The sequence below is a fragment of the Atractosteus spatula genome, chromosome 16 (assembly GCF_055471065.1).
Source record: "Atractosteus spatula isolate fAtrSpa1 chromosome 16, fAtrSpa1.hap1, whole genome shotgun sequence".
NCBI classification, from domain to species: domain Eukaryota; kingdom Metazoa; phylum Chordata; class Actinopteri; order Semionotiformes; family Lepisosteidae; genus Atractosteus; species Atractosteus spatula.
The window spans coordinates 6,722,208-6,746,170 of record NC_142721.1 but is presented as its reverse complement, the minus strand read 5'-3'; the positions used below and the strand labels follow the sequence as shown (position 1 = coordinate 6,746,170).

Here is a 23,963-nt window from a genome sequence, read left to right as displayed (position 1 = left end):
GTGAATCCAAAGACTGAAATAAATCTTGGTTGGAGTTCTGAAGAAGTTCTGCTGGATAAAGACACAAATCGGTGCCTTCACAGTGATGGAAAATGTGCCTTTCCCAGGCCAAAACAAAACTGATGAAACCTAAAGGGTTTGGAAAATGATAATTCTTCTCCATGAAGCAGCCATGTTTCTGACTCTCTTTTATGAGTAACTCTGAACCTCCACCCAAACACTACATAGTAGTTCTGCCATAATAGAATATTACAGCATGACTTAGAACAGTCTGTTCTGATATCAAAAGACAAACACACCAAAACAATTATGGTATAATGACTTTAACATTTTTATGATTTTAAGATAGATAAGGAGGATTGTTTTTCTATTTATAAACTAAAATACATCATGTCTGCATAATCAATTTTAAACTAATTGCATTTTTCTTTTAGGGATCAATGTGGATGTGTAGTAGTAAGAAAACATACTTAATTGCACTTAAATAATTTGTAAATCACGACTTCACGATGCTTTAAATCCGGATTTAGAACTGGGCTTAGTTATACCTGCCAATATCTGCATAATTATATAATTGCATTTTGCTTGGCACAAGAAATTAACTGAAAAATCAACCTCAAATATACAATTCTTATGGACTAAAGGGAATCTGGCCAATGACGTGACCAACTAAACTTTTAATTCAGGTTTTCTGATCGCAGTCTCAGGTCATACTTTAAGATGGGGTTCGAACACTGGAGACAAAACGGCTTCTACTATCTTGTCCCAAGTTATACATAATCATGTGAATTCTATAGACCTCCGAATAGGGATCATGGACCACATTAACTACCCATCCACTTGGCTGTATCCGATATCACTTGTTGGAATGCAATTACATTTTTTGTGAACATAAACCAAGCTCCTGCTGTAATTGCCTTGTCATTCAGAAAATAAGTCATATAGGAACAACTGCAATGTCTTAATTTAAGGCAATTAATTAATCAATAATCTGGGGAGTTTTATATTCGCTGTGGGCTCTGTGTGCCAGGACATACCTCCTTTACAACACACGATGACGTTCTTAAAGAAACAAAAGATTATATTTTTAGTTACCATTTTTACAAAGCATTTAGAACCACTTAGAAACAGATGGTAATTTCAAAATACAATATTATCTGGGTATTGTATTATTTAAAAAATCTAAATACCTTAGATTTTTTCAATAATAGCTCTTCAAAGGTAGACTAAGTTCATCGTCTAGAAAAACAGATGCAGAGACCAGATTTTAAAGTAAACTCCTTACTAGGGCAACCTTTCTAATAAGGCTCAACACAAGGGGTCACTTTAAAAGGCCACCAGATCTCTTGCTCACAGATTGTGGAGTATAACAAGTCATGGCAACAGCCATAATATCTTAAGAGCCTCAGCTGATCTTACAAAAAAGACATTTCCGGCCACACTTACATGGTGATTCCTCAGCTCACTATGAGCTCCTCTTAACCACTCTATGTTTGTGCCATTCTTTACACTGCAACTCATGCCCGCAGTACCATTCCTTAAACATTTCTGCTCACGCTTTTGAAAAGTGATAAACGGGAGACAAAAGGCAAAACCTTTCAGGAAAAGAAGTGGTTTCTGTTCCAGTAACTCGAACAGGAAATGCCCCGCCATGTACTGTAGCTTTTGTGTGGAATGCTTTCAGGCCAGTCAGACAGTGACTTTCTATTCTGAGATGACAACAAGAAAAGCCATTTGTACCTAACAGAGTGGTAGGTTCTGTGATGATAATAGTTGAAGCTATTAGGCTCATTCCAGTAATAAGTGTGACTGATTTAATGTAGGTACTCAGCATCACACCTCTGATTTCTTACCCCATATACTGTACTCACACTCATTTCAAAGGAATTTGATTCAGCACTGGAAACAAGACTTTATCGTGGATGCTTATGTGTTTGTCAAAGACTATCCCACTCACGAGCTAGGCAAGTGATAATTCTAAGAACTATTGTCCCCATAGTTTTACTGTTGCAAAAATCCTTCATTTAGGGACTGCTGATGACAGACTAATTAAATTAGCATTTAAGACCTTTCAGCTGTACAGAAGGAGGTGTTAAAGGGGTTCAACAAGAGACAAAAAAAGCCAATACCAGCAGTTCTACATGACAGTTAAACTCACCTTCCCCTGTATTTTTTTTTCTTCTCAACTCCTATTTAATGCATGACGGATAAAAAAAAAGACACACAAACTTAGGCAGTAAGTTCTAAGGGGAGTCAGAACACTGCAGGATTGCCACTAAACCCCGGTTTATGTACCCTGGCCCACTACAACCCCCACCCTCAAGTCTAAGCTGCCAAATAAGTAGTGAATTAATTTGTGTAAAGCACTCCAACATTAGGAAGGTGTGTTGAAAGGTGTCTGCTCATGTTTCAAATTAAACGCACTGCTGGTCAGCATTAGCACCTCAGCGCTGAACAGCAGCCACTTGCCTATAACACTTCAGGGGCTGGGAAAAGCGGATTTGCCGTTCACACTGGAATAATTAGAACATGTCAAGAAGAATTAATTTCCTCATTTTTCAAAAGGATACACAGAAATTACCATGTTATTATATGACAGGGTCCCTGGGAGAATTGTATTAAATTTAATTTCTAGCGCAGCCCACACAACAAATTAAAGTCATAAATAAGATGGAAAGAAGCGGGGCGCGGAGCATATGTTTATGGCAATGAGTGAAGCCAAGGGACCAGAAACAACTATCTTCATTTCATTTTATTTAAATCAGCCAGACACTGTGTGTCTGAATGACAGCGCTTGCTAATGGGGCTGAGATTAGAGGCTCCTTGATATTAGCAAATAGATACAGCCACTTAATAGGTAAGTAACGGACCACCTTGATCTACAGCAAACAGCTGAGCTGAAAATGTTTTTAATAGACATTACCCCCGAGAAACATACAGGCACCCATCAACCAACAAAAAAAGTTTGACTTGGCACTAGGTTGTTTTCAGCCTAGGACTTACTAGGAGTATGACAACATTTAAAAATACAATACATTAGATTTTCAAAATACGCATTAAGTATGCATTCGTGATAGAACTTACTGATTGTGCTTGTACCAGTTTTTCTTGTCTCTATATACTATGATTAAATTCATCCCGGAGGGCGTCTTGTCTTTCTTTTCATTACTGGCTTTTATGAAAGGTTTTAGCTACCTGTTTGTTAAATAATCGAACAGAAAAGGCAAAAAAGCAATATTGGGTAAGCTGTTCAGTAATAAATTGTGACTGTGAGTTTGGTGACTGCTGTTTTTTACAGTAGCTGTAGCAAAACCTGAGATGGTTACTTGTTTAAATATGAATCCCATAATGTAATCCAGTAGTGTACCAGTATGGTACAGCTACTGGGCACTTTGGAATACAAGAAATTCTACAAATGAGATTACACTGTAGCACAGTAATTCTCCAATGACTCATTTTTATTTAATTACACTTTGGATCTTATTTAAATGTTAATCTTGAACAAACACACTTGAGTGTCATTGTTCCCACTACACATTTTGCCAAAACCCAGCTGAAGCAGTAAAAATAATTACATAAAAATGCTCTGAAGATACACAAGCTAATATTTTGAAAGGAAATCTAGGCAAAAGTATATCCTTCCATTCCAAAGGGTGACAGGCAGTAATTTTACTTAAAATACAAACAAAACTATGGAAAAAAAAATGTAATAAATAATTTAATATTGCATTACACAATTTCTTGGGCAAATTTACCTGGTCTGAAATCTTGGGTATATGAACTGATAAACTGAATTTAACTAACACATTCTGGTAGCCACAAAGAAAATTGATAAGATTTTATCGCATCTCACTCTTCAAAAGTGACTAACACTCTATGTACAAATGTGCAAGAAACTGGAATAATGTATCTCACAATTATAGTGAAGGCACAATTAGAATCTAAATCAGAACTAACAATAGTGCTGTTAGACTAACAATATAGACTAACAATAATGCTGTTCAAAATGTTTAATATGGTATTTTGAGGATAGGAGAGACCAGTAAAGCAGTAAAGGTCAATGGTGATTAAGTAGATTCAATATCTCAGGTTGGTTACCATACTATGTTTCTTGTTTAACCTCCAACATCAATCCATCCATCCACTTTCTAGCTGTTTCGTCCAATTCAGGCTCAGAGGGGAGCCGGAGCCTACCCTAAGCCACGGGTGCAAGACAGGTTACACACTGGATGGGATACCAGTCCATTGCAGGGCACACACAGACACAGACACGCACACGCAAATGTTCCCAGGAGCCCATTAAACCACCAGTATGTCTTTGGACCGTGGGAGGGAACTGGAGCACCTGAAGATAGCCCACACAAACACGGGGAACACATACTACAAACTCCATGAAAATAACACACCAGGTCCAGAACTGAACACAGGGCCTCAGCTCTGTGAGGCAGCAATGCTAACCACTGTGTCACTATGCTGCACCTCCAACATAAATAGGCCAATTAAAAAAGAAAGCTAACACTGTATATGGTTCTCAAAGGAGCTCAAAATGAGATAGAACTGTACTCCAACATAAAGTTTTACTCTTCAGTCTCAGAACATTAAAACAAGTCCTTGGATCAGTTACTTACATTTGATTTTTTTTGTCTGGTTTCAGTTTTTAGCTTTAAAAAACTATAAAGCCCAAAATCATGATGGCAAGTTAGTTTTTCTCTACAAGTAATTGGAAAGAAGATAATGATCTAATCAAATGATTGTGGTTTAAGATTTTCCACAGGCATACAAATGGAATAATTCAGGAACTGGGACCTATGAACAGAAGGAGTACACACCTGTGCTCAGATGCAATGAGGGAACTACATATTATGCATGTCATGAAACACTCAAAGAGCTTTCGGAAACCAGATTCAGTTGGAATTAGCTGGAGCCTTTTTTTTCAGCTAATGGTATGCAGGAAAGATTTGATATTTAATATCATATGGTGCTGTATTACATTTAAACCTTTTGTGTGTGGGGAAAGAAGCAACGCCTTTGATTTTGCAAACTTCAAAAAACCTGAGACCTTAATCTACCCTTTCTAATTAAAATTAAGTTTCTATTGACACTAGTTAAAAATGCGTTACTTCTATACATTCACTGAGAACAAATTACGTCTTAATCCAAGCTGAACTGATTATTAACAACAGAAAAGAGATATTATTAAGCACATATTAAGGATGAATTGCCAGCTATAACCAGCTCATCAATTATGCTGAAAGAAAATAATGAATATTAATGCTAGTCTTGTGGCAAGAATTCATAAATGATCTGTAACAGTGAATGTTATTTTTAACTAACTGCATAGGAATTCATGCCTAACAAGAGATTTCCCAGTCATATTTCTCAAGTTGTTTAACTCAAATTAGTTAATAGATCGAGTCTAATGTCACACTAACAACTGATTCTTCAGTCAAAAATATTATAAAACACATTTATGAATAAAACTAATTAATGAAAAGAATAAATACAATGGCTTTAAAATGTGTTAGTGTGTATTTCCAGTTGTGGATTTTGTGGATTGTGGAAAGCAGTCCACAATCAACCAATTTTTTGAGGATTCCTGTATTTAAGCTATTTGAAGAAGAAACAATCAGAAAGGACGGAAGAGTACAATTGCATTTATTACGTGTATTCTGTATTTACTATATTATCAGTATTTATGAATGGGTATTTATTAATACTGGGAAAAAATGATATACCTCAACCATTCCCATTTCAAAGATCCCAAGTTCAATGGACTTACACAGATTTCTAATATTCAATCATATTAACCAACAACTCTTAACTGAGGAGTAAAGAAGTTCTGTGCCCTCCCCTCTAGGCCTTTGATTAAGCTTGTTAGCTTATAACAATCAGAGGCAGGGTGGAAAGAAAGAGTTTTTAAAACTCTTTGGAAATAGCTGTCATTAGTGTAAAGCACTCCCTTGGGCACAACAAACTTTAAATAATTTGTGAATCAATTAACTGGCGACTCTCAACATAACAGAGATTTCACACTCCTGGGTCAGTGCATTATCAGCCAGATAAGATTCATAGCATTTTGGAAGAAAAGTTCATGGTTGAAATCATTAATTAATTTTACAGGACTTTTAGTTATGCATTACTTTCCACAGCTGGGGAAGTGTGGAGTTTAATTAGAATGTTTCCCTGCCTTTTCCCTGTTGATGCATCTAGGTGAGGCTGAGTTCCTGGGTTTTTCATGCAAGATTTTGAGCCTTCTCTTCCAAGGTAGGAACAGCATTAAACACCCAGCAAGCAACTTAGCCTTACTCTTTGGAACAACAGAGAAAATCCAGATTTCCTTCATCTCTGGTCACTGTAAGGTGTTATGCAATACAAACAGCTGTAAATTCAAGGGTAGTAGTTAAGTTACACTGCACGCTTGTACCACATTCTGTTCCACTTGAATATTTTTTATGATGACTAAACAGAATAAAGCATCACTAATGAGAGCCTCAGTATCATAGACATAGCAAACATAATATGACAACAATTTACGCTCACCAGCTTGTGTGACACACCTTTATACTAACCACTACATTTCCTTAAGAGGTAAAGTCATATCTACAATATGCAATAGAGAACATATATAGGAAAGGGCAGCACTTACAAAAGAACTGAAGATATTTAAGAGGTCATTGGTTTCATTACTCAGATCACGGGCAGGCAACAATTACTTATAGATTGGAAAGTCCAACACTGCCTCTAAAACACTGATTCAGATTCCAATACACTCCTGCCTTTAAGCAACTCATTACGTCTACCTTTAAGGAAGCTTTTATTTTGTAAAGATGTGGCTGGACCTTTTTTTCCCCCCGACTTCTTTTTGACTGCTGGCATTGTTCACTGTTTTGGCTTTGGCTTTTGATGATGTGACAAACAGTAGGAAGTACTTAAGAGAATCTTCCACTGTATACAATAGAGGAGGTGCAAACAATTACAATGGCGGGTCAGGCAACAAAGGATTTCTTTATACAAGGGGCTGATTTATCTTTAAAAGAAAGTGTGTGTATGACAACATAAAGAGAATGTAATCTAACTGATGTAGTGGGTGGATAACATGTACTGATTTCCTAATCTGAAGCTTCGCTCATAATTCTGTACAACTCTGTAAGCTAACCGCATAATACTTGAAAAATGAGAAGGAATGGCTGCAGAAGAAAGAAACAACCCACCTCAAGGCAATTTGAGAAAAAAAAAAACAAGTGAAAGTAAGAAACCTACAACAATGTCAAACAAAGGGAAGGATGAAGATACAAGCTGTATGGCTGGCTGGCTGGCTGCCACCTCAAAGTGACTTGGCCTGTTTGGGAAGCATCTGTCATGCTTTTAACAGAAACTCACCCAGCAGAGGTGGCTGCTGAGCGCAGTAAGGACAGGCAGGGAGTGCGAGAGTTCTGAAACCAAGTGCAGCGGATCATCTTTTAATTTCATGGCCATTTCTGCTCGGAATATTAAAGTTTGTACTCAAGAAGTTCAATTCACACTGTAATTACATCACTGCAGACACAATCCTGCCAGGAAGCTCAACAATGGATAAAGCCAGCTAGGGCAAAATAAAGGGACATAAAAAAGATATTATTTTAACTCCTGCATAACATCAAACTAAATAATGGATTAAAATTGTAGAAGAAAACCTACAGGGTAAAAAAAGCTGATAGTTTCTTCAAGGCGGTATATCAATATTTTCTGGAAAATTACAGTATTCATGTTAACATGCTTGTAAAGTTATGATGAACTCTTGTGGGACAACAAAATTCTTCATTTTCTAGATTTCAAAAGGCTTTCCAAGTACAATATGTTACTAGATGAATGACAAAGGCTCCATTATGCTTATTCAAACTGCTCTCAACATCTTCAGGTGTTTCCAAATGAGTTCACAGAAGAGTGATTAAAAGTGTCTGATAACAAGCCACACATTTCTGAAATTACTTACCGCCTCATTTTATGATTAATTAAACATGCAGATTAAAGTTGCAAAAGAATTTAGATTAATGAGCAAGTTAAGTCTTGCTGATATAAGTGAATTGGGAATTGGAACTTTATAAACATGCAATCTTGAATGAGTAAGACAAGGATACATGTTGAATCCTGGCCACTAGGGCTTTGGACACTGCAATGTTTTTAACATGGTTTGACAGCTTTCAAATAACATTTTACTACAGGCTCGGAAACTTTGCACAATGCTACACAATGTTAAGCTGCACAGTTCACCAAGTAAAGGCAAATATGGCATTCCAACCTCAGTGGTAACAACCTTTTCCGCAACAGCTGCACAGAATAATTACAAGCTCAATTGTTATTTTAATCAGGGAGAGTTTACTTGTTAAATCTAGTTATGCAACCTGTAAATTTATATGGCATCTCATCCGGCAGAATAATTTTCACATCCTTAAGGGTGCAAACACAATTTGTTAATGCGCGACTTAACAGCACAAAGATGGGCTGGGTACAGCAATCATATCTGCAAGGAATAAACTGCGATGAAAGAAACTCCCAGCTAGGTATATATAAGGTAACACAGAAACCGTTTTGTAATTTTTTGCTTTTTTCGAATTTAGAATGATTTGTTTTATTTTATTTTTGTAGGCTTCAATATGGAACTGAGCCCAACGAGGCCCACTGCTCAAACTGGTTTACTTGCCTAGAAAACACAACTCATTTCTCATCCTCAGAGCTGGTCCCTGTCGGGACCCTTATTCTTTGAGCACTGCAAACCCAGGGAGCGAGCAGCTCGGTGTCTTCCTGAAGATGGACATGGCCTTTATAAATAAGGCCCCGTCAGACTGGTGCCTGGCCGGCAGCAAAGATTACCATGGCACCGAATACTCAGGATTTTCCAGTCAGTTTCACTCCACCCAACCCCAACAGGATTGTCCTACGTCAGAAAGCTCCTAGCCGCAGCCAGTTTCCTGCCTCCAACCATTTCCCATATTCTTCTGGGATGTATACTTCATTCTGGAATCCAAGTGGAGGATGCTAAAGAAGTAGCCAACTAGGACCCAAAAACTTCCTTTTCTCAGGGAAAAATTCTCAGAGAAGAATCTGAGTTGACACTAAAATCGCTCTGGTAGAAACTAACTTGTAGCCCACAGTAAATATCAGACTCAAACACTGTGTTTTTCTGAAAGTACGGCTCCATTAAATTCGAAACGTAAGTCTTTTGCAGCCCGTACAGTACTGTCCAAAGTGCCAATAGGTTCTCAATCTACAATCGCTGCTTACAAATGTTCCAAGTTGTGACAAGCTGTATGTTTCTTGATGTGGACCAATGTCCTCAGGGAGTGAAGTTGAGAGCACAGAACTAATCTCTCTTGTTTTCAAGGCCAGAAGTGAATCTGAGTAGCTTGGTGAATTAACTCCTGCACTGCACACACCCTCAACCATTCTAGTCAGAACATCCAAGTAGTTGAAACTAAGCCCCTCAGAATTACTTTAGATTATCTGGTTTTAAAAAAGATAGCGAGATTGAGATTTTATAAAATGACCAGATATTTTATGTTCTTTTGTATTATAAAGAGTGTACAAGCGAACTGATTTTGACATTGTTGTTTCTCAAAACCACTGCTTATGTAATCCATCATCTTCAACAAATATTTAAAAGTCAGAATCTATAAAATTATATGACTATTATTATGTCAATGTAATTAATATAATATGACTAAAGATCATAGTAATCAAATGGAACACAAAACCTTGCACTATATGTTTGTGATACAGTTGTTTCAGCACATTCCCAGTATATTTCTCATAACTGTAGCACCTGAGCAGTAGAAATAATATATTGACTTAGTATTTACCTTTAAATCAGTGGTGTACCATTAAAAATGGCTAAAAGAGAAAAATATAAATATTTGTATTTGGTTGTCCTTTTATCTGAATGCCTTGTCTTTACTGAAATCTCCTACACAAAATATTTGACAAAAGGCTCAGGTTTCTTCGATGACTTTCAACTTAATGTAACCAATTTACAGATGCATACATGTAGAGTATATATGAATATTAAAAACTCTTCCACCTTTTTTGTTAAGTCCGACGATTTTTATTAAGAAGAGACACTATTTACTGCATTTACACAAGCTCTATACTGTTACATTTCATGTTGGCTGCGTACCACTTTCGGAATGTTTGCTTTTCTTAGTCAGAATTAGTTCTTTAGCTTTTTTTAAAGACAATAATTTGAGTCATGCTCCAAAATCAGAACAAGACACCAGCAACTCGTCAATGGTAAAACTGCTGTTAGCACTTCATTCTTCTCTGTAACAAATCAAACAAATCAAATCTGTTCTAATTTCAATGTCAAATTGATTTTTTTAGACATACGAAAAGGTGCAAGACACTAATAAATCTTACTGTATTAACTGTCTATTTATTAAATCTCTCTTAAAATGTATTCTCATTAGCCGTCAAAATCTTTGACAAAACAATTACTCATTGAAGATGTGTTTCAGTTTCTATATTCTTGTGTGTTTCTGTGGTTTTAAAATTGTGGCAGTTTTTTTTTTATAAGAGGGTATGATTTTATTAAAACAATAATGATCCTTGTTCATATCAGCAACAAAACATACCTGAATTGCCAACATCCTTCTTAAATGAGATAACATCATATTTCAGAAGAATGAAAAAAATGAAGAAGCTAGGTCTGTGGAAATGGTCTGTTTCAAATGTTTACAGTACTTGATATCTCAATGTTCCTTATGCTGTACAAAGATTAATTGTCTATTGTTGTGTAACAAAAGGGCTTCAGAATTTCTCCAGACAGAGGGCATTACAATCATTTAAGAGTTTTGTTATTCTTTCCAGTGTGTGCCATAGAATGAAGCCGAAGTCAACGACTTCCTGGCATGATTCATTCAAGCCTTCTCTCCATGAAATGTAACAATTTCTTAGCATGTGGACTTAACAACACTAGCAGACATGACAAACAAAATTAAAGGTCCAGCTCTATTACAGACATACGTCTATTGATCTAATCTCAAGATAGTGTTTGACATTGAATCATTGGAGTAAACTGCACATATGAAGACATCAGTCTGAACTTTGAGATAAGATATGCTTTCATCAGCGTGCTGCTTGATTATGCAGGTCAAATGTGTTTTTTTTCATGAGATTAATATAATTCTGTCCTGTTTCAAATGAAACCTTTTCCTAGTGACATTTAAAAAAAGATGAATATAAACTAAACTTTCTTGACTTTATTTGCCCAACTTTACCTAACGCAGTCATTTTCCAGATATGATCTTTATTACTACCAGAAAAAATTCCATTAAAGGCTTATTGTAGCCATATACTAACAGACTGAAAGTTTCCTGAAGCGTTGCCTGTGTTTCTTTAAAAGACCTCTTTCTTCATTGCTCTGAATACTCTTATTCAGGTGGCACACAGCCATAAACACCCCATAACACAACTTCACATTAGCATAAAGAATGTAATCAAAAGGTTTCTCTATATGAAGACTGAGATGTTTGTGGTGAGTCATAAAACCAGGTATATCCACCAGGAAAAGAAAGAACAAAGCCTTATTTTGGTCACTGATTTCTGAAGAAAAGTCACCACCCAATATTACTATACTGCAGATCTAAAAAGCATGTATTAATCCAAACTCTAATGAAGCTACAGTTAACAAATTGTCTGCATACCTGATTAGGTTTCGCATTTAAGAAGAGATGACTATAAAATGGCTTCACATATTGGACTTTTTGGGATTCTTTTGTACAGTGACATTTTTATGTCCTCCAAAGCCTTCCATCAAACATATTTTTAGCAACACTAGATTCCTAATTAAAATCATTTTCTACTAGTATTCAAAGTTCTAAGCATGCAAAAATAACCACATTACAAAACCATGAAAAACATTTAATATGATTTTGTGACATGCATGTGTCGAAGCAGTACAAACTGGGTAAACTGTGAAAACACAACACTAGTAGTTTGTAACAATGCATGATGGGTGCAACAGGTTCACAATGAAGACCTCTAAAAATAGTTCAGGACATGTTTTCAAAAAGCAATCCTATACACAAGTCTGCAGCCTTCACGCACTACAAAAATGATCTAAAAGCAAGTGTTACATTGATAACAGCAAATGACTGTAGTATACTAGCAAATGATTCTTTAGGGGATTTAGAATTCTTTAAAAAAATGTAAAGCACATTCTGTTTTGGTGCAAGGGTTTGCAAAAAATAATATTTTCGTAAAGGATACTGTTTTGCACTGCACATGTTTTATACATTTTTCAACAGAAATCTTCAAAATAGTTAATGACTATGACTCAGCTCCAAGGAGATCAATCCAAGCCAATCGGAACAGAGGAAATTTCCATCCCATTACAACAATGCTATGACAGAATGGCGTAGTACTGCTGGCACAGTAATTAGCACTAGAGTATACCGAGTGTGTGATGGGGCTGCAGGACTTGCGTGGAAAAGCTGAAAGAAATCATGCCAGCCATTACAGAAGACATGAAATGAACACTCAAGAAAATAAAAAATTTTATGCAAAAACAGTATATGTACTTACTGATACAGAAAGAAATTAGCCCCAGCACCCAGTGATCACTGGTAAGTTGATTTTGAATTCATGAAAATGACCTATGAAAAAAAGCAATACAGAAAAGCATTATTGTTTTATCACAATTTACTGGAAAAAAATTGCACTCTGTGTCAAGAATACATGATCATTCATATAGCTACCTCCAATTTTTCACGCAGTCTTATGACACAGCTGAAAGTATAAATGTCTTCCTTTTGTGAATGCAGCAAATTACCCATGGAAAAAATTATGACAAGTATTTTCTTGCCTGTATAAAAAAAACCAAAAGGACCGTAAATATATATATCTGAAGCACTGTTATTTTTATGACTCCATTAAAATATATCCTAAGCACAATTACCACTGATTCACTTTTTCAAATGACCTATCTACTTAAACATTGCAGTTCTTACCAATTGTTCTTAACAATCACTGTGGGATCCACATTATTTAATTTTACAGCATTTCTGTACTACAAAATATACAGCAGTACATTGAATGTAATTAACATTTGTTTCCATTGTGTTATTCCTTCTAAAAGAACTTTGCTTTCAGAGATGACCTGTTGCAAACTGCTAAACTGTATTTCTTTAGATACAGGGATAAGAAAGAGTAGTTACCTTGTAGAAACCTGCATTTTTATTTAATTTATCATTTTGTTTCTGACTAATTTTAATGTTTATAAGTTAGACTTCCCATGCCAAAGAAAGCAGGAAGTATCTCTGTCAAAACAGCTAATGGAACTAACACACAAGGACCACAGGTTATGTTACAATTCTGCTTAGTGTAACCCATTCTCTGACAGTTCTAGTATGTACAATTACTGAACACAAATAATCTAAAGTAAACTTTATAGGGGACTTTTCTGTCAAGTGTTTAAAAAATAATATGTAAAAAAGACATCTCAATAATTAGCTATCAGCAACTTTCGGTCAATATAGTTTACTATAATGATTGATACTTAAACTGAGGTTAATAATTTATTAATTCAAGATATTTCTTTGAATTTGGAGATTAAGTTGAAATTTAGAATTGTTTGCAGTTCAGTAAGACTACAGTACATGTGAAGTAAACCACTGAGACCCTAGTTGGCTCCTTTGGGAATGGATCCTAGAATTGACTTTCAACATTTCAAATTTACTAGTCTGTAACCTCACTAACCTCTCATGTGGCTTTATTTCGATGAATGGCTCAGATATAAAGCATTTTGCTTTACTTACTACACAGCACTAATGATCTACTTCAAAATATAGACTGATCGCAAGTTAAGGTTTTTACGTACTTCTTTATCTTGGATCTACTCCAACAATTACAATATTTTTGAAACATGCAAGTATATGATTTAAAGTAAATATACCATACTAAATTATTATTAAATATTTTAATAACAAAGCTCGACAAAAAAAAATAAACAGAGAGCCATGTCACTACTAATCAAACTCATTTATCAGTGAGAGCTGAGAAACACTATCTAGCCTGGCAATACACTGGTAGTGCACAAAGCTCACTGATGTTCATTTCCCACATTATTATATATTTTAAAAACAAGCTGGGATCTCATTAACAGCTGATTTATGCCATTAGTCTGCTTCAGCACCACCAATTAAACAAGGACAGAGGTTTGTAAGGTCATAGCTAATTAATCTGAGCGTAAACACTTTCAAGACCCACTACCTGAGGCAGATCCTTAGCAGCCCGTAATGATGCCACTAAGTGTAAAGGAGTACGAAGATAAGCCTGATGTGACGACACCCTGATTGCAAAGTTCAAATGAAGGAAAAATAAGCCTGCAAGGCGTAAAAGTAAAATTTACATGTGGCGATCTTGATGCCGTAGGTGACAACGCAAGCAAGAAGACAAGAATAAGCAGACCCAGTGACCCTGAACAAATTAAGGCCTGTTGCCCTTCTGATAACACCTCTGAGTTCACCAGCCTGCTGCAGGCAGCCACAGACTACCAGTCAACAGCTAGCCACCACCAGGCAAATCACACCTGACACAGCACTGTGCATATGCAAGTGGCCAACTCCGACAACTTCAGAGCAAACAAACAGGTATCCATCTGCTTTAGCATCTGTGTTAATAAGCGCTTCTTTATTTTAAATAAATAGAAGTAAACAAATATTTTGAAAAAAAAACAATCCAGATACCATACTGGTCTATACTAACAAATATTTTTGTCTATTAATACCACCATTTTTAACAACCCTGGTATTTCAAGTAACCCTTGTTTTCAATGAGGGACTAAATTGCTTCTTGCAGAACATCATGTACAGTATGCACACTCAAACCCTTAGTAACTGAGTTTCTTTCAGTAACAGAATCACTTTATTTTTTCCAAGCCCGTTACATGTACAAGGAATTTGGCCTGGTGAACTGATGCAAAAATAATTAAATAGTACATGTACACTTCACACAAGAACATAGGTTCACAGTTATATACACACTACATCCCACATTCATGGTTAAGAATGGTGACAGCCATGGGGAAGATCATTATCATTAGTCAGATAAGTTTAAACCATTTAGATCAGTTTCATTAAATTAATTCTAAGCTCACTGTTCTTAATTTCCCAAAAGTTTTATTACCACAATTAGCAAAGAGGTTCTATGAGAAATTGTTAAATTTCTAGGATCTGTGCAAGTTCTTTAAAAATAAGGCACACAATCCAGAGATACACAGTTAGCTGTACTAACCTTATGCACAAGGGCTGTGTATGTCTCAGCAGCAACACACAAGGGACAACTGATCTCCCCTAAGCTGTTTATTTTTTTAGTTTTAGTTTCAGGTTTGCACAGCGGAGAATAATTGAGACATGCTCCTTAAAAGAGCTTCTGTACCTTTGCTCTGCATGAGGGGCTTAGAGACATTGAGGGTAACTCTACAGAAGGAGACACTTTATCATTTCTGCCAATGCCAATTTGGATCTCCTAGAGGAGGGTTTGGTTTCGTAGGGTGACAAGGCTTTAGTGCATTTTCCGTGCATGTGAGAAAGGCAATGGTACACCCACCCCTCACTACAAGCAAACAAACAAACTGAGCATTGAAGGTCAAACGTGAACAAATAGCTTATATAAAACCCAGACAGCTTGGGCAAGCATAGTAGACTGGACTACTTGACTTCAAAGTCCCCAGAGCCCCGTTCCTGGACACCTGTGGCATTTATATCAAAGTCTGGCATTTTCTCTGTCCATCACAAGTACCAAGAGACCATAGCACCTCCCACGCACACACTCAGTCACCTCACCTTCTCAAGGCTCAATTCAGTCACCAGACCAAACAAGGAAAATACACCGGCATAGGAGCCAGACTAAACAAGAGTTTCACACCGGAGTGTAAAAAGGCCATATTTAGTGAAAGGAAATCATGTTTTGTTTTTTAAATACAAACCTTGCTATGCTTGTTTTGGATCATTATTATATGAAAACGTAAATTCTAAATATTTCAAACAACCAAAAGGAACATAAAATATTCATGTATTAATGGAAAATACATATTTAGCAGTGGTTGTGGTACAAATCCTTTACTAGAGCAAACCCTTAATGACTGCAGCTCAAAATTAAAATAAGCCTCAATGTTTCTAAAATGCATTCATATAAAGTGGAGAACATAGTTACTAGCATGTATAATCTGGTTTTGTTTATGATGTTATCATGTGATGGTGTCTTTGCATTTTGAGCAAACAATCATAAACACAATGTAATTTCAGCACGAATTTTAGATAAATGCACTGCTGAAAAGCCTATTCCACACAGGTGAGAATTAGAAAATCTAAACTTCTATCAATAACAATTTAAAAATACAAATTTGGAGTGCAATATATCAATGACAAAGGGATTTGTCAAGCTTATAAATGACTTTTCACATATAACGGAGATTGGAACTCAATTTTGAAACACAAACCAGAGGACACAAGTGGAAATTACGCTAAAGTGCATCCAAAACTGAGAAGAGGAGGTTCTTCTTTCTGTAATGGTTTGTGGGAGTATGGTACAACCTACTTAACTGTGTTGTGGAAGCTGGTGTCTCTCACAAAACATCTGGATGAGATTCTTGAGTAAATATGATACTGACTACTAAACTGGCTAGTTAGGCCAAATGTCAATGTTATGTTTTTATTTCAGCTGTCACCAAGCATTCAAAGAGCATTCAAAGAGTAGAAAATGTCAAAGGATGGATTTTCTCAAACTAGGTCTTTTCATGATAGATAAATCTGGCCCAACACAGAGAGAAATCTGCATCAGTGGACGAGAAAACAGACATAACACAGGAACCCCACACAATTTAGTCAAAAGGGCAGTGCATTAATAGGTCGCACTAAGTATTCAAAACGCCTCTACTACATCATGCAACTATGAAAAAAGTATGTGTCAGAGCAATGTCTGTATTCAGTAGATGGGATTGTCAGATCCAATATTCAGCATGACAAAATCAACTTCTACATTGCCCAAGGCAAGCAAAAAAAGCATGGATTCAAGCTCTAAGTGGACTGAATTATTAACTACTTAGATACAGCTATTACAAAAGTAATAAAACCCATTCTGAAGTAAATAAGAATTTACAGTCACCTGGCTCGAGGGGAAAAAGTCTATGTCGCTGTTGCACATATATATTCATATCTTCAAGGCGACTTAGAAAAGAAAGGCTCATGATGCTGCTATGATAACCTAATTAATAGGGATCTATAAATTTTCCGTGAAGCAGCAGAGAGGCACGCAAGGAGCTATAATGTTACAAAGACCAGCTTTATTTCTGAAAAAATCTACCATATCATCGAATTATTTCATTCTGGAACATCTCCAATCATTGTAAGCCACAGCTGTTTTCGCATCCCACTGACTGCCACACAGCCATCAGACAAAATGGTTAACAATATGCATGCAGGTTAAAGATGAAGCTATTATATACCCTCCTGACAACTGTGAAATTGTACCTGTTTGTTTCAAATTCACAGTCACTCCGGTTTTGGCAACCATAGTAAAGCATCATTCATTTTTTGGTCAAGTGGGATTAAAAATAATGACAATAAAAGGTTTAATAATTTCTTTATTCATGGACAGTACATTTTGTCCTTCCTCTTTTCTAATCAATAAAGATTTTTTTTTTGCACACCATCTTCTCAAACCCGAAACTAGCAGGTCTATGAATTTTTTAACATCAATTTTTCCACATCAAGGTGACAGCTATGTCTGAAACACACCAATAAACAGTTCAATCTCCCTTAAATTAAGGTTAAAAGAAGAAAAACAAAACAGTCAGCCACTTCATGGACGTAAAGCAACTGAAATAGCCCATCAACATTCATGATCCAAATGTGAATAGAAAGTTGCAAACTATTTAAAGTCAGTTTTATTAATATGCTAAAGCTATGCTAGTCTGTTTTTTTATCAAAGACTGGTATTCTGTTCCATAGGTTAAGTATGATTCTGTCATAAATTTTTTTTTCTGATTTGGGCTTCACAACTCAAATGTTCTGCTACAGAACATATTTATTTTAAAGGTATCTTAAACTACTTTAAGGTTTGCAGCATTTCTCTTTCTTATCACCAGTACCACTCAGGACATTTTTGCTTCTAAAATCCCGTTTACCATATCCTGGTTTTAGAATCTGTGAAATGACTGTTGGATAAGCGTAGCCACAATGTCGGTCTGTGTTACGACTGGACTCAAAAGGGTTTTGTGCTTTTCACCCTGGGAATGCACAAATGGAAGTTTTTAACACCTTACAAAATCTTTGGCTTTGTGTAACGACACTGGAAAGTCTGTTGCTCCCAGAGGACAGACACATGCTGAAAGCAGTAGGACAAAGAGGAAGTATCAATGGATCAGTGTGTACACAAATAAAAACACATCAAAAGTTTCATTTAAGAAACACAAGAGAGAGATTAAAAACAAACCCCGAAAAATATTCTAATGAGTTCATATTCAGTAAAAAACTATGAAGACACCTCTTAAAACTGCATATAAGAGAGATACATATTTTTTGATCATCTAAGATTGTTTAAGATCATGTACAGGGAGGTGTTCTTAAGTAGGAAAAGTGGATATAAAGGGGAACTATAATCCTTTCAGCCATAAGAAGTGTGTTTTATGGCCATAAGAACACATTTTTGTTATGCTTCATATTCAGAAATTTCTGGAGGCATAATCGTTAATGGAATATTAATTGTATTAATGTACAGATTCATGCCCATCTTCAGCTGCTTAGAATAAAATGTGTTTTACATTTCTTTTTAAAGAACTGTAGGACTTCTTCCAAAACATCCTGAAACAAATTATTTTTCTAATCATTTAAACCTTCTGTACAACACAAAAATCATTTTTTTTATCTTTCCCATTTATCTTAGCCTTATAATTAGTACTTAAATGGTAAGAAACATACATATAACTTACATCTAAATGGAAAATATCTGAGGAAAACAAAGGATTATCTATTTCTGTCGGTAGCAGCAGTATCAACCTGCAATTGTCGCCTGACTTTAAGCTACATCATGACACAAGGTCTGGTTACAGAGCTTCTGTATTCAAATGACTGAGCTATTTTAAGCAGAACTCTATGTGGATATTTTCCTACAATTCAGAGCTGCAAGTCAATCATATGGTAAATTAAACTAGAATAGAATCAATTGATCCATAAATGATCAGGTTACAGCGAGCCACATCAGTCTCTGCAAATTATTTGTCTTGTTCTTGTTCAAGCATTAGAAGCACATTCTATATTCCAGTTGTTATTTCACCGACAAATTATATTTGCAATTGGATTGCAATTTTAGCAGTTTACCTTCTCAGTAAAAGTTCAGATAACATTTAAATGAAAGAATTGGAAGTGACAGGTCAACAGCATTAAGAGAAATGACTCCAGTACTACCACAACAGCTCTAGGGGGTTTATATAAACCATCTTGTGGAGCTGCTTTTGCTGTTATTTCACAAAGCTAGCATATTTTAAATACTGTATCATCTTCTTGCAAAATGAAAGAAAAAATCATAGAATGGAAGCAAGAAAAAATGAAAGAATTAAAGACACAATACATGGGCAGCTGGGAGTGGTGGTGTTGGCATGCTTTCTGTAAATTCATACGGTCTGGTTAAAATTCAAGCTCCAACTCACATCCTGGATGCTACTTTCTGCTTCCTGGGAAGAAAACATGGTGTTCTTCAAGTCTGTCTAATGAATTTAAACAACCCAACAACGTCTTTTGAATGTTATCAAAATGATAAAAACACTCTTTTAGAGAAATATGATCCAGGACAGTATCAAAAGAAACAACAAAGCCAGTTGTTTGTAAAGCATGTAAGAAATGTAAGAGTTTAGAGGTTCAGTGTGTGTACTGCAAAGGAACAAGTAGAGGGCAATCCCACACTGAAAAGCAGACAGAAGAAAAAAACTGTTTGGGCTGTGGAAGTAGCAGCTTTTTAGAGCAGAATTCAACTCTACTTGTTCCTATGTACTGTAAGAAACAAATTACACAACAGGCATGACAAGTAGTTAAAATAGCAAAGCAGAATGTCAGGGAATGTCAGGGAGGTCAGAAGAGCTTCTAACTGATCTTTCTACTAATGCCTAAAAAATGAATAATAATTTTTAAGCAGTATATTAAATAACAATGCAGTACAAACATGACAATAATGGAGCTGTTGTGGCCTTCATTCAAGAAATTGAAATGGTTCTATTTTTGTTATTTTAAGAAATAAAGTTTCTCTTTTATTTTAGTATTTTTTAATTTAACTATACAATTGAATACCACAATTTAAATACCACTTTTCTAATACTTCTAAGTTAATCATATTAGAGAAAGTGAATGAATTATTAGGTAGAACATCTATTTTCTAGTTGTTTCCGTTAGCCTCTGTAGGTGCTGTGAGTGATTCTGCATATGGTGTAGCTCTTTTCTTCATATAGAAAACAAAAGGGGCGTTTGAGTCACTGACTGCTCACATACTTGTGTTTAAAAGTATTTCCTGAATGTCCATTTATCTTTCCAATCAGGCAATAAATAAGTATGACAGAGTAAGAACTGCCAGCATATTTCAGTGTTTAATTCAATTAGTAAAAACAGGCGATGCAAGGTTCTTCAAAACAGAAATAAAACTCCAGTTGTACACTGAATATCAGAAAAAGGCCCTTCTAAAAATAATATCTAGCAGTACAGAAAAGGAGCACAACACCATAAGCCATTATTGCCTAAAAGGAGGTCATAAAAAAGCTGAGAAAAGTCATAAAATAGGATTGGTGTAGCTGTGTCACATGATAATGAAAAGAGGAAAATGGTAGAAAGGCAAAGCAGACATGCAAGGAAGATGACCAGCTTCATGCTGTGAGACATTCTTATCCAAAACAGTCTAGAATCTCTGCAATTGCTAGATATGAAAAAGAGAGTTATGAAAGATGATCATGTTTAGCTTGGTTTTAGCAAGAAAATCAGACATTAAAAAATAAATTAAATTCTCTCTTGCAATCATAAATCCAAGCCAAAGGAAAAGTTTTTTTGTAGTATTTTCCTTTGTGTCAAATGTTTCCATCACATACCCATCACCTCACATACTTCACAAGAGTTTGAAATGAATAATATTAAAATATTCCACTAGGCAAGACCTTGATTTAAGAATTCAGTGGTGACTCCTTTCTCCTGTTCGATTTACTTTCCATTACTCATTCCTGACCATTACGTATTAAAACCTTTGTGATTTATTGTTTTGAAAACTAGAAAACGGTTAGGCCTTGTATGTGAACACTGTGAGCGCAAGGCTGTCCATGACTGGCTAAAGTCCAGTAAATGCTAGGTTAAGAATCAAATAACGCTCCACACAGTTCACAGAACAAGATCCAACCTTGCTTTTATGATGTAATTCTCTTCACATGGTGGCTTTTTGGAAAACGGTCTGAGTTTTCCAATTTGACACATCCAGAAATAATAATTTATATCACAAGTTCTTCTAAAATACCCATCATTAAGGACAGGTTTTACTTTAGTTTGGTTCAAGAAGGTAGAAACCCCAAATTAAAAAAACAAAACAAAACGACTATTATTTTCAAATTACACCTATAAAGTGGTACAAATTCAACAGGGGAACACAAACTTTGAGGAGGTGCCTTTTCCCGACTTGCTGGTAAAAGCTACAAATGCTTCATGTGATGTTTTTCATGTGGGAACTAACAGTACACTAGGTGGTATTGGGCATATAGAATTCAAATATATAGGTTACAATCAGGACAGTTACAAAAAGGAATGATCAGCAATCATGCAGAATAGTTTTGCAGTTATTGTTGTTTTTGTCAGCGTTATTAGTTACAAAAAGGTTGTGAAACTCTTCTTGGTAGGCAAATTCTTAATTTAAGACAGGCAAGGGTCTCTGATAAATTTCTTGCCAAAAATCATTTTAGATTCTCATTACCCGGAGAGCTGACACAGAGTTTCTCTCCAGATGACAACATGAGGTTAGTATTATCAGTTGGGAGAGCACAACAGGTGGGTCACATGAAAGGTTTCTAATTTTATTCAGAGGGCCAAACACATGGTTTCCATTATTATTCATATAAACAGAAGAACCTCCCACAAAAAAACGTATCCAGAGGCTTCAACAACTACTACCATTTTATATGAACAATGTGTGAAAGCAAAATGTGATTTTTAAAAACTGAGCTGGAAATCTGGTTAAAAAAATCATTTTAGAATGACAAAACATGTTTAGGCTGTGTTTGACACCAATATATCCAATATATTATATATTCATCTTTTGCTTAGATTGTGAGTGAGGACGCTTCATCACAGAAGCTTGCTCCCACTTCCTAAGTGTGAGCCAATATTGTTGAGACAAGAAAACATTTGTATATTTCACCCAATTCACACAAGTACACTACATTCTCACAATGGTCATCCCTCCTCTAGAGGGCGCTCTGACCCTTTTGTATTTTAGTTTCATTTTCCCGTTCACCTGCCCCTTGTTCCCTGTATTATTTAAACCCTGTGCCCCCAAAGCTAAAGAGTTTGCATCGGAAGACGGGCGCCTGGAGGCCCGCCTAGCATCAAGTCGCCCCACATCTGCGGCTTGAGGGCACAGGCTTCCGAACGGCGTCCTGACCAGCTGAGCACCTGGCCTCGTCACTCTGATTTTAACTTCTGTGTTCTGGTTTCAAGTTCCCTCCTGTTCCTTGTGTTTGTCTCGGACGGACCTCCTGGCTATTGGATTTTGGACTGCGCCCTGATTTCCCCTTTGGACTGTTTCGGACACGTATGCCTTCGCAACGCCCCCTGAGCACCGGATCCCAGCCGTCAAGCCCCCTTTGTCAGTCATCCCATCCTGATCCTGCCATCTTTCCCCAAGTGTCCTACTCCAGTCGCTTCCGGATTATACCATCTGCACAGGGTCCTAAACTATGCACTTCACGGGAGTCAGGACTGGCTCCCGATACATGGCATTCTCTGCTGGGAGAGCTCTTAATAAAGTCTAGACCTAACAGCTAAGATATGTAAATAATTGACTTGAAAAACTTTCTAAAGCACAACCTAACCAAATGGCAGTGGCTTCCAATAAATTGTGTTTAGACCACAAAATGTTGAAGAGTGACAATCAAAGCAAATACTGCTTTTCTGAATTTCTTAATCTCTACTATTTTTTGGATTGCAAAAAACATACTGTGAAGACTGACCACTTCCAGAGAATTCAAAGAACCTTTAGGCAAGTTCTTAAAAAAAAAGACCCCTCTTCTAGCTGGATGAAGAGGGTTAAGCATACTTTTGCTATACAATTCTTTGAAATCTCAGTTATTAATAACCTTTCAGAGAGAAAAAAAACATTCTCCTTAAATCACAGAGAGTAATTGGTGGGTTAGCCACTGACATTTTAAAAAAGGATTCAGTTGTAAAACTGTAAAATCTAGAAGTCAAGCTGTCTAGTTCATATTATAAAAGCAGCCCAAGACCATCATAACAAAGATAGTATCACATGACAACTCGTGTTATACGTTTATGATGTGAAAAGCCAGAAGAAAGAAAACTATTTTGCAAAACATTCTAATAATAAGACCTTTTATTTCCTTGCTTGAACAGTACAAACTTTGAAGCTCAAAATAAGGTGTGAAATTAGCAAGTTTTCCATAAGCTTAGTTAACTCTAGAGATGCCTGGCTTCCTTATTATTCCATTTCAGGCAATTTTGTATTCACTTTGCTGTAAAGGCTCAATGGATTATCCCTACATGCCAAACTAATAACATATGAAAAAAGGATTAACTCTCAAAATATCTTTGCTGTTGAGAGTAGGTGCAGAGACCACAAACTATACCTTGTAAGTTACTTTTCCTTTAATTATCAAACTAACTTGCATTTAATTCTTAGAAAATGGTTTAGTTGTTTCCTTTGAAAGAGTTAGTTATATAATGTTTTAAAATTTCTTG

The 23,963-nt window shown here is 36.0% G+C and overlaps 1 protein-coding gene across 16 annotated transcripts in view; it reads right to left on the bottom strand.

Annotated features, from left to right (window-relative positions):
• The window catches only part of sox6 (SRY-box transcription factor 6), a 200,495-nt gene that overhangs the window by 157,241 nt on the left and 19,291 nt on the right, over positions 1-23,963 (bottom strand). For all 16 annotated transcript variants that reach the window (XM_088934650.1, XM_088934660.1, XM_088934653.1 and 13 more), the window contains exon 2: positions 12,556-12,626. The gene's annotated coding sequence lies outside the window, so the exon portion shown is untranslated. The remainder of the gene's footprint in view (positions 1-12,555; positions 12,627-23,963) is intronic.